This window comes from Mastomys coucha, unplaced genomic scaffold (assembly GCF_008632895.1).
Source record: "Mastomys coucha isolate ucsf_1 unplaced genomic scaffold, UCSF_Mcou_1 pScaffold13, whole genome shotgun sequence".
Lineage (NCBI taxonomy): Eukaryota > Metazoa > Chordata > Mammalia > Rodentia > Muridae > Mastomys > Mastomys coucha.
The window spans coordinates 60,291,798-60,301,342 of record NW_022196895.1 but is presented as its reverse complement, the minus strand read 5'-3'; the positions used below and the strand labels follow the sequence as shown (position 1 = coordinate 60,301,342).

At 46.8% G+C, this 9,545-nt stretch overlaps 1 pseudogene; it reads right to left on the bottom strand.

The window, feature by feature from the left end:
* Window positions 1-2,153: 2,153 nt before the first annotated feature.
* Window positions 2,154-6,740, bottom strand: LOC116087481 (annotated as a pseudogene).
* Between the last annotated feature and the right edge of the window lie 2,805 nt (window positions 6,741-9,545).

Below are 9,545 nucleotides of genomic sequence, written 5' to 3'. Positions count from 1 at the left end.
TTGGTTCCTGCTTACCTCTGATCCTGGGTGTGTCAGAGTACCTGGGAGTGGAGCTTCCTCTGGGTGTTCAGGGCCACACTTTCTAATAGTGCCACTTCCTGGGCTGAGCACATATAAACCATCACAGAACCCAAAGAAGGTGGAAGGAGAGAATCAGCTTCACAAGGTTGCCCTCTGGCTGGCCCTCATGACACAATCACCTGCCAAGTCACTCTGTGCACACAAGCAATCAATAAAAAAGGACTTCTTTTTAATGAGTGAAAGAATGCTTTTAGACAAGTCACACTTATGATAAAGTAAACTCACATTCATGTTTAGACTGTTGTGTTGCCTTATTCCCCCCACCGACCCCCGCACACAGATTTCTAGGGGTGACTATTTTGCAGCATCCTATACTGTGACCCAGTAAGGTGTTTTTCTAGGATGCCAGAAGTGACATAGACTTCCTGTTCCCCGATGCTCTCTAGATTTCACTTTCTAGAGAGGCAGCTCTCCTGACACTGCCTCTTTGGAATGAAAGTTGCTCTAGGTCACTGCTGTCTGATATATATGTTTTTTAAAGATTTGTTTTATTTACTTCATATATGTGGGTACACTGTCGCTGTCTTCAGACACACCAGAAGAGGGCATCAGATGCCCACTAGAGATGGTTGTGAGCCACCATGTGGTTGTTGGGAATTGAACTCAGGACCTCTGGAAGAACAATCAGTACTCTTCACCACTGAGCCATCTCTCCAGCCCCCCTATCTGGTATTTTTAATATGATTCCATTGATTTCCAACACATGCCCATGGGCCTGTTAGGGAATGCCTAGACTATGAATCTTAGGAGGAGTTTGAGTCACGGGGCTGTGAAGGAGAGCTTTCACACATAGGAAGGTCTGCCTGAGAAGCAGGCTTTGTTGTGCTTCCCTTGTCAGTTGGCCCTAGAAAACTGCCATGGGGAATACTCATAGCAGTTGGACATTGTCCAGTGGAGCACGAATTGCTCCTTAAGATGAAGCCCTGATTCTGCGTCCTGCTTTTGATCCCACAGACCCATCCTTCATGTCCCTTCCTCTGAAGGACCAAACCTTGCACTGCCTCTTTCCACTAAGATGAAGTTGAGGGACTATTGAGTCCTAGCAGACTCATGAAGGCAGCCCTGCTGCCCTCTGGTTCTAGACACACCTTCTCTATAATTTTACTATCATGCCCAAAGGCCTCTGGTTTCATGGTTCTTGGTTTTTTTTTCCTGAAGCAAAGTCATTCTTTCTCATAGCTAGACTCTGCAGACAAGTTTTTTTGTTGTGTTTTTTGTTTGTTTTGTTTTGTTTTTTGGGTTTTTTTTTTTTTGATCTCTGTGTTATTTTATTTTCTTTGCTTTGGTCTATACAAAAACAAAAAGGAAAGAAAAACCAATAACCAAAACATAAAGCATTGATAATAAGACTCTGAGGGGACGTCCCTTTCAGTCCGCCCCCACCCCCAATCCAATGTGCAGGAGGTGGTGGGAGTTAAACAGGAGGGGAGAAGAAAAGCCCCTCACCACACACCAGAGGGGTGAACTAGAGCATTTCTGCAGATCAGATGGGCCAATGTGGAGCGACATGAGAGGGAGCCTCACCAAGAGCTCCCCCCTGGGGAGGGGCAAAGCAGATTTAGCATCCTGAAGGGAAGGGCAGGTCCTGGCAGGGCACTTAATGTCTCTACTCTCTCCCCCGACCCCCAAGAAGGTCCCTGAACTTTTCAAGAGAAGCTTTGGATGTCAGGGGTTGGGACCTTGAACCTGTGTCTTAGATATCCTAGGAGGTCAGGGTAGTGGATGCTGAAGTTCAGTGAGAAAACTGGCCCCAGAAAAACAAAGGAAGACCTGGGGGGATGCAGGCAGCTGGAGTCAGCAGAGAGGGTTGCTGTTCGGGGACACAGGCTGAGTCTAAAGCTTTAGTGGCCATAGCCATAGTGGGAATGGGGAGAAAGTACTGAGCTTGGATCCCCAGCCCAGGACAGAAAAGCGGGAGCAGACACCATCCCAAAATCCCTACGGAGGAACTCTCTGGAGTATGTGTTCAGCAGGAAGTCCAGGCTGGCTCCCAGGGCTCAGGTACTTTTCCTCTCATCCCAGTCTGCTCTCCAGAGCTTTCCGGGTGAGAAACAGCTCTGAGGTGGAGCCAGCTAGGCCAGCATGTGGTCTGCAGTGGGGTAGGGAGGCCTCGGCCATCACTATAGGTGTCCATGGGGTAGTCTCCATCCACGCCCATGTGCATATCCAGAGAGTCCAGAGGCACATCGCTGGAGTACATGGGGCGGTAGGTGGCACCCATGTCATCTGCGTAGGGTCCATTGATCGGGACCATACTCTGGGCATCCTCCCAGGCAGCGGGGTCATGCTTGAAGAGCGAGTTGGTGAGCTCCACAGACACTTGCTTACGGCAATCTGGATTCTTGTCCTCGGAGATGCGGAACAGGACCGCAGCAGCATAGGTCACTGAGCAGAGAGGGAAGTTGAGCTTTTTTTGGTATTTTTCATCTCTGTCTTTTTCATGGCATAACAGAAGAGAGAGAGTGCAGTATCACACATGCTGGGGGTGTGGTTTAGGTGGTACACCACTTGCCCTGTATGTGTGAGTCCCTGGGTTCAATTGGCAGTTCATGGAGGGTATCAGCAGCTTGCTCCTGTCCCTCATATCTCGACCAAATTAACAAACTGTCTGTGCCTCTTCACACTTTATCTCAGCCTCTTCACACTATGTCCCGCCAGCCTCCCTGCAGGAGCTGAGCCTCCTTTCTTTCTGAGACGCTTTCTTTTGTTTCCTGAAACAACATTATCCTTCCCTGCAATCCCTTGATCCTCTGGAGCTAGGAATATATCTCTAGGGTTTTACTCCTGATCCCTTCCATAGCCCATAAAGGCCAAGTGCCAAGCTCGAGCCATTATGGTATCCAATAGAAAAGGCCTAGCCTGATATCACCCACCCAAAAGACCAAAGGAAATGCCTCAGTGGGTTACCCCAGACTAAGGACACATAGCAAATGCTTCTGCCTGTCTTTTTAGCCATGGTGTCACCATCTGAACCAAACTGTCTTTCCATCCTGTTAAACTCTCAGCTGTGACATCTGTTTGTCCAGGAGGGAGGGCTCCCAGGACTGGGCCCCTGCAGAAGGAGAGCAAACAGACCCCCGAAGTCTGCACCTGAGCATCTCACCGAGGCACAAGTCTGGGATTAGTCTGACACCAATGTGGATGCCTGCCCCTGACTAAAACTCAATTGTCTTACTCCAGGGGTGGCTTGGAGCTATCAAGCTTGGAAGTAGAGTAGGTGTACGTGACAGTCTAGGACTCTGCAGAGGTACCCATTTTCTAAATGAGGTGTCACCAGTGAGGGCATTGGATACCATTGCAGATGGTTGTGAGCCACCATGTGGTTGCTGGGAATTGAACTCAGGACCTCTGGAAGAGCAGTCAGGGCTCTAAACCACTGAGCCATCTCTTCAGCCCCAGGTGTCACCAGTTTTAACTCGTGCTCCTAGTTGGCTTTTTCCTCCTAACATAAGGCGTGTGGTGCTGACCCTTCATTTCAGTGCCTAGCTTTTCTTTTCTGAAAGTCTCTGGAGAGGTGCTAGCAAATGTTTAACAAGTGGCTCACTCTTCCTGGGAGAAGGGAGACCTCTGCTCTGTAGTGTATAGGGATTCCATCATGCAGATATGCCCACCACAGCCATTCTAGGTCTCCGATCACAGAGCTGGGATGAGATGCCAACTGTTGGCTTTACGAGCCGGCACAAGCTAACTTACACACCACTGCTGATTCTGTTCCACATCAGAGAGACCCTTCTTTATATGTGTTCTGGAATGTTCCACCATTTCATTCCCTTGCTCTCTTAAGCAGAGCAGAATACTTAAGACCCCACAGATTAAAGGGGGAGGGAGGAAGCCAGAGGATGAACAAGGCAAGTTGCTTTCAGAAAGGTTCAAGCTGTATCCTTTCTTGTGACAAAGCTTAGGGAAGTGACCCAGGGCAGCCCTCAGAGAGGCCTGGGTATTAGTTGTTATGGGCCATGGAAGGGGTCTGCATTCTATGTTCTATTCTCTTCAACTTCTCTGTGTGTGTTTGCAATTCCTTCGAATTATCAAATAACTGGTGTGCCCTCCCCCTGAAAATGTTGGTGTAAAAATCAATTGAGACAATGTATGTGAAACCACAGCTCAGATTAGAATGGGCTACTTCCTGTGTGCAATGGGGCCGTTATCAAGTTCACTGCACCCATGATTATTTGAGTACATTTAAAGATAGGCGAATGTAATTGGTATATTTTATTCATGATTTAAACTTACAAAAAATGCTCACATTGGTCTTGCTCACTGAAACCTGGACCTAACTTACTTGCCACAGGATATTATTTTACGATGTATTTTTCAATGGCTGCAGCAATGTTCCGAGACTATGACTCAGTTACTGGGCTGTTTATTATTCTCAGTTTTCTCAAATGACTAAGCAGTGGTTTGACAAACATCCTTAGAGACAAAATCTCTAGGCATAGCCTCAATGATTTCAGAGAAAAGATCCTGAAGGTGAGTTTCCTCCATCAAAGGATAAACTTGCAGATTTTTTTTTTCCTTTCTGCAGAAGGATGAACGGTTACTGTGTTTGAAATCTCTGCATGTGTGTCTGTGTCTGTGTATGTGCATGTGTGTCTTTCTGTACGTGTGTGCATGGATGTATACGGAGATGACCCAATTACAAAACAGGCCCAAAGATCTCTTTTAATTATTCGGCTAGCAGATTGCTGTAGTCTCCAGGGATACCTATTCTCGAAGGTAGAAGTCTCTGGTTTTTAAGAACAGGTATGAAAAGCATGGAGTCAGGATGCTGTAAGTTGAGTGCACAACACAAAATAACCAGCAACCTAGAGATCAACTCTTTTGTCTCGCTCTTTCTGTTCCTTACTGCTACGAACTTTGCTCACTCGCCCCGACAGGCTCATGGGCAGAGATAAAAGACTGACGCAGCCGGTCTCTATTCACCAGTAAATTTGTGGAGATTTTGAATGGCAGGAGAAATTGGAAATTCAGGTTGGGAAATTTGAGGGGATTATGTGTTGATTTCACTTGCCCTTTGCAGATCCGCAGGTCCTCGAGGATCGCCCATGTGTGTCCCTAATGCCTTCCTGCCCCCGTGGGGCTCTGAGCTGTCTGTCACAGCCAGGCATGCCTTGGCTCAGGTAACCACCGTATTAAAACAATTGTCCCCTTACAGAAGGTCAGCAGGGAACATGTTCCTTCCTGTCTGTGCCCTCCTGAAGTTTTTCACGTCCATGCTAATCCACAGCGGGTCTGGGCCCAGGCCAAGATGCCCATCAATATTTTAAAGCAGCGGTGTTATAAAATTTATGGAAGACGCACAAAGGACAAATCCCTGAAGAGATGAGCCCGCTGAGAAGGGATATTGGCTAAAAGGAGATTTCCTACTTTGAAACAGTGTGAGATCAAGTACCATGCTGAAGGGGTCCTTTATATGCACGGAGCTCAGAGCTTGGTGCGGGCGGGGCCTGACCTGGTTTCCAATCCCACCTACAACTGTTCATTTATTTGGTTATCTATTAACGGTCTCCTGGCAGCTTACTTTTATGTTTAAAATTAAGTGCTTGATTGATTATTTTCTAGAACCGTGATGGGCTGTTGTTCTATACTTAAGCCAGTCCATTAGCGGGCTCCTCATTACTGATCTCTCTTCCCTCTCTAGGTTCACTGTGCTTGTGTGTGTGAGTGTGTGTGCACCCGAAGGTGGTGTGGGGGCTAAGATGGGGTGCAGAAGAAAGATACCTTCATTCTGAAAGTAGAGGAAAGTATAGCTTTTCTCTTAAAAATCCTGATGGAGTTTTCAGTAATCAAGGAATCATGTTTATAGAAGGAAGCAGTGTGCCAGAGAACTTTATAGTATCATTATTTCATATATCAAAATTCTTATTATAAGCTTCTATTACTGCTCTCTTTCTCACACACTCGTGTGTGTGTGTGTGTGTGTGTGTGTGTGTGTGTGGTTTTGTTTTACCGCTAAGGGTAGCCTCACACTTGTGATTCTCCTGCCTCAGCCTTGTGAATTCTGAGACTACAGATGTGCGTCACATCTGTCCATTTTTAGGTTTAAAGCCTCTGTTGTCTCCTGTCAGCACTGGAGACAGTGGATGTGTTTCTGTCTTTCTGGGTTTTGTTCCAATGATTGAAGGTTTATTACATTATTTTTTTTTCAAATTTGGGGTTTACTAGCTATCAAATAGAAAGAAGAAGAGCCCTTGACACCAGGCAGGCTTCTGACTCTGTGTTTGATTAAAATTCCCAATAACTCAGGAGCTTCTTGGTTGCCTTTAGCCCTTGGAACTGTGAAGGATGGCATCATATTCCCTGAGGTCCAAGCTGGGTCATCTCTGACACTCAAAACAACAACACCACAATGTAGGATCTAACCTACATTCTTGCCGGAGAAGTCTGGAAACACTGGAATACCATGCAAAGGATGGTTTTCAAGTATCTCTCCTCCCCGCCCGCCCCCACCCCCATTCACAATGTCACTTTTGGGAATAAGTACTCTTCTGAAGTGTGTTGCCCAATAACTGTCATCTTGGCTCTTCTGTATGAGGAAGCTATGGATAGACACCACCATCCATATTGTTAGGTTGGGATATAAGTATCAAATGACCGAGAGAACCGTGATTCAGTTCATCAGTGTGAAGTACAGAAACATTCTTACCTCCCGTCTGCATGCTGAGAGTTCTTTCTTGGAGCCAGCAGGTCTCTCTGAGGAAGTTCTCCTCTGTCTCATAGTCTAAGGGTTCATCAGGAGCAAGTATGTATCTTTGTCAAAGTGCGCTCCTAAAAAAATGTTCCTGGATATGGAAGTTTTGTCACTCTTAGTACATGGGACTTAGGTTTGGGAAGTGGGAGGGTTTATAAAAAAAAGAAACCTACTAAAATGAAGCATCTTTCTCTAGGCTGGGAAGGTAGTTCACTTAATACAGCACTTGCTATTGAAGCGTAAGGGCCTCTGTATGCCCAGAACCCATGTGATAAGCTGGATGTGGTGGTGTTCGCTTGCAAGCCCGGTGCTGGGGAAGCAGGGAGACGGAGATCCCTGGAGTTTGTTGGCCCACCACCAGGTCCAGGTCCTAGTGAGAGACCTTATCTCAAAAACCAAGGAGGAGCAGCACCTAAAGTTGATTTCAGGCCTGTACACACACACACACACACACACACACACACACACACACACAGAGAGAGAGAGAGAGAGAGAGAGAGAGAGAGATGCACACACATCTATAGAAATGCATACACGTCCATACCTACACACATACATACATACACACACACACATCTATACAAGTATACATACCCACACATGCACACAGATGCATACACATCTATATGAATTGCATATACATGTATACACACTCACACAAATGCACACACAAACCTGTAAGCACAGAAACACACAAAGAAATCTTTCTCCAACACACTCTTGACTTAGCAAGTTTGCTCATTTAGATTTTAGACTCTCGCCAGAATGTCATAGAATACCCACCCAGCTCACTTGCATTGCATCCATCTGACTTTGTATTTCTATGTCAAATACCTAAGAGAATCGGCTACCAAGAGGAGGATTTATTTCAGTTCACAGTTACAGAGGGGCTGGCTTCCTCACTATGAGTTTGAGACAGAGCAAACTGTCATGGTGGAAGAAGAGGCTGTCTACCTCATGGTGGTCAGACATCAGAAGAGAGGGACTGGAAGAGGCAAAGCAGAACTCACCTTCTAGCTTCCAGGACCTCTTCAATAACATGGAGCCATCAGTACAACGGGCTTTGAGGGCCAAGGAGTACACATGGAGGGACCCATGGCTCCAGCTGCATATTGTAGCAGAGGATGGCCTAGTCAGGCATCACTGGGAGAAGAGGTCCTTGGTCCTGTGAAGGCTCGATAGATGCTCCAGTGTAGGGGAATTGAGGGCGGGGAGGCAGGAGTGGGTGGGTGGGGGCACACCCTCATAAAAGCAGGAGGAAGGAAGATGGCATAGGGGGTTTCTGATGGGGAAATCGGGAAAGGGGGTAACATTTGAAATGTAAATAAATAAAATTTCCAATAAAAAGTGACTAGGCATAAAAAAAAGAGGCTTTGGGGGATACTCAACACTACCACTGCCATAAATCTTAACACTGACAGGAAGTGGGGTCCATGAAACAAGGAACTTCTAGTCCCAGAAGCTCTGTTAATGGTTGGGAACATGGGAGAGATGGGCTCTGGCTGAAGCTGCCAACTTACTGGGGGGCCTTTCTGTTCTTCTTCCTGGGTGGGCCAGAAGCTCAGGAGACTAACTCCTCCTACCTGACAGACATAAATAACACTATAGACGGGATCAACTGTATCCAGACCCACATCCAAATGTGCACTCGAGCATCCTGAAGGTAAACTCACTTACAGCTCTGTCCCTGGAGCAACTGATAAAGAAACACGGAGCCTGTGGTTCAAGCCGGCTTCTGCCTGCTCCGTGCAGTTTTGGAGGATGAAAATCCAAATGGAAGGGGTCAGCAGGGTCATGTTCCCCTCTAGGTAAGAACATTACTAGTTACTTTCTGGTTGCTGTGGTAAAAGACCATGACCAGGATAACTGATAGAAAAGGGGATGCATTTGTATTTATGGTTCCAGAGGGACAAGGTCTATTATGGTCAAAAAGCACTACAGCTAGGAGCGGGCTGGAGCTGGATGCCGAGGGCTCACATCTGGCATTTTAAGCAGGAAGCAGAGAGAGAGCGAGCAAACTAAAGTGTGTCCAATGGCATACTTCCTCCAGCAATGCTACACCTCCTAAACCTACCTAAACAGCACCACCTACTGGGGACCAAATATTCACACATCTGAGCCTATGGGGCACACTCTCACTTCACTCTTCTTTGGCTCCTACAACTCTGGTGGTTCTGGGTGTTCCTGGTCTTGTAACTACATCCCTCTGCCTTCTCCCACCATGGCCGTCTCTGATCTGTGTCATCCCCTATTAAATTCCTGTAAATTCCCAAAGGTGGCTAGACTTGGGGCCTGCCTACATAATCCAGTATGACTTTGTAGAAAGGATATCGGACAGGGCTCAGCCGTGGGTTCTGAGCTCTAAGATGTAGATAGATATCATTCTGCATAGTTCAGAGATAAGGAGTCAGGGTCCTGAAAACTATGGTGACTTGCTCTAGTTACAGCTGAAGGGTGAGGAGTTGGGCTTGGCTTCTGGGTTCTGGTCTTGGTCCCAAGACCCATTTCTTTTCCTTTCTTCCTTTAAAGATTTATTTTATTTATTTTATGTGTATGAGTACACTGTAGCTGTACAGATGGCCATGAGCCATCATGTGTGTGGCTGTTTTCTGGCCCTCTGGCTCTAGTCCTGCTCGCTCAGGCCCCGCCTGCTCGGCGTAATTCACTGTAGCTGTCTTCAGACGCACCAGAAAAGGGCATCTGATCTCATTACCGGTGATTGTGAGCCACCATGTGGTTGGTGGGATCTGAACTCAGGACCTTTGGAAGGACA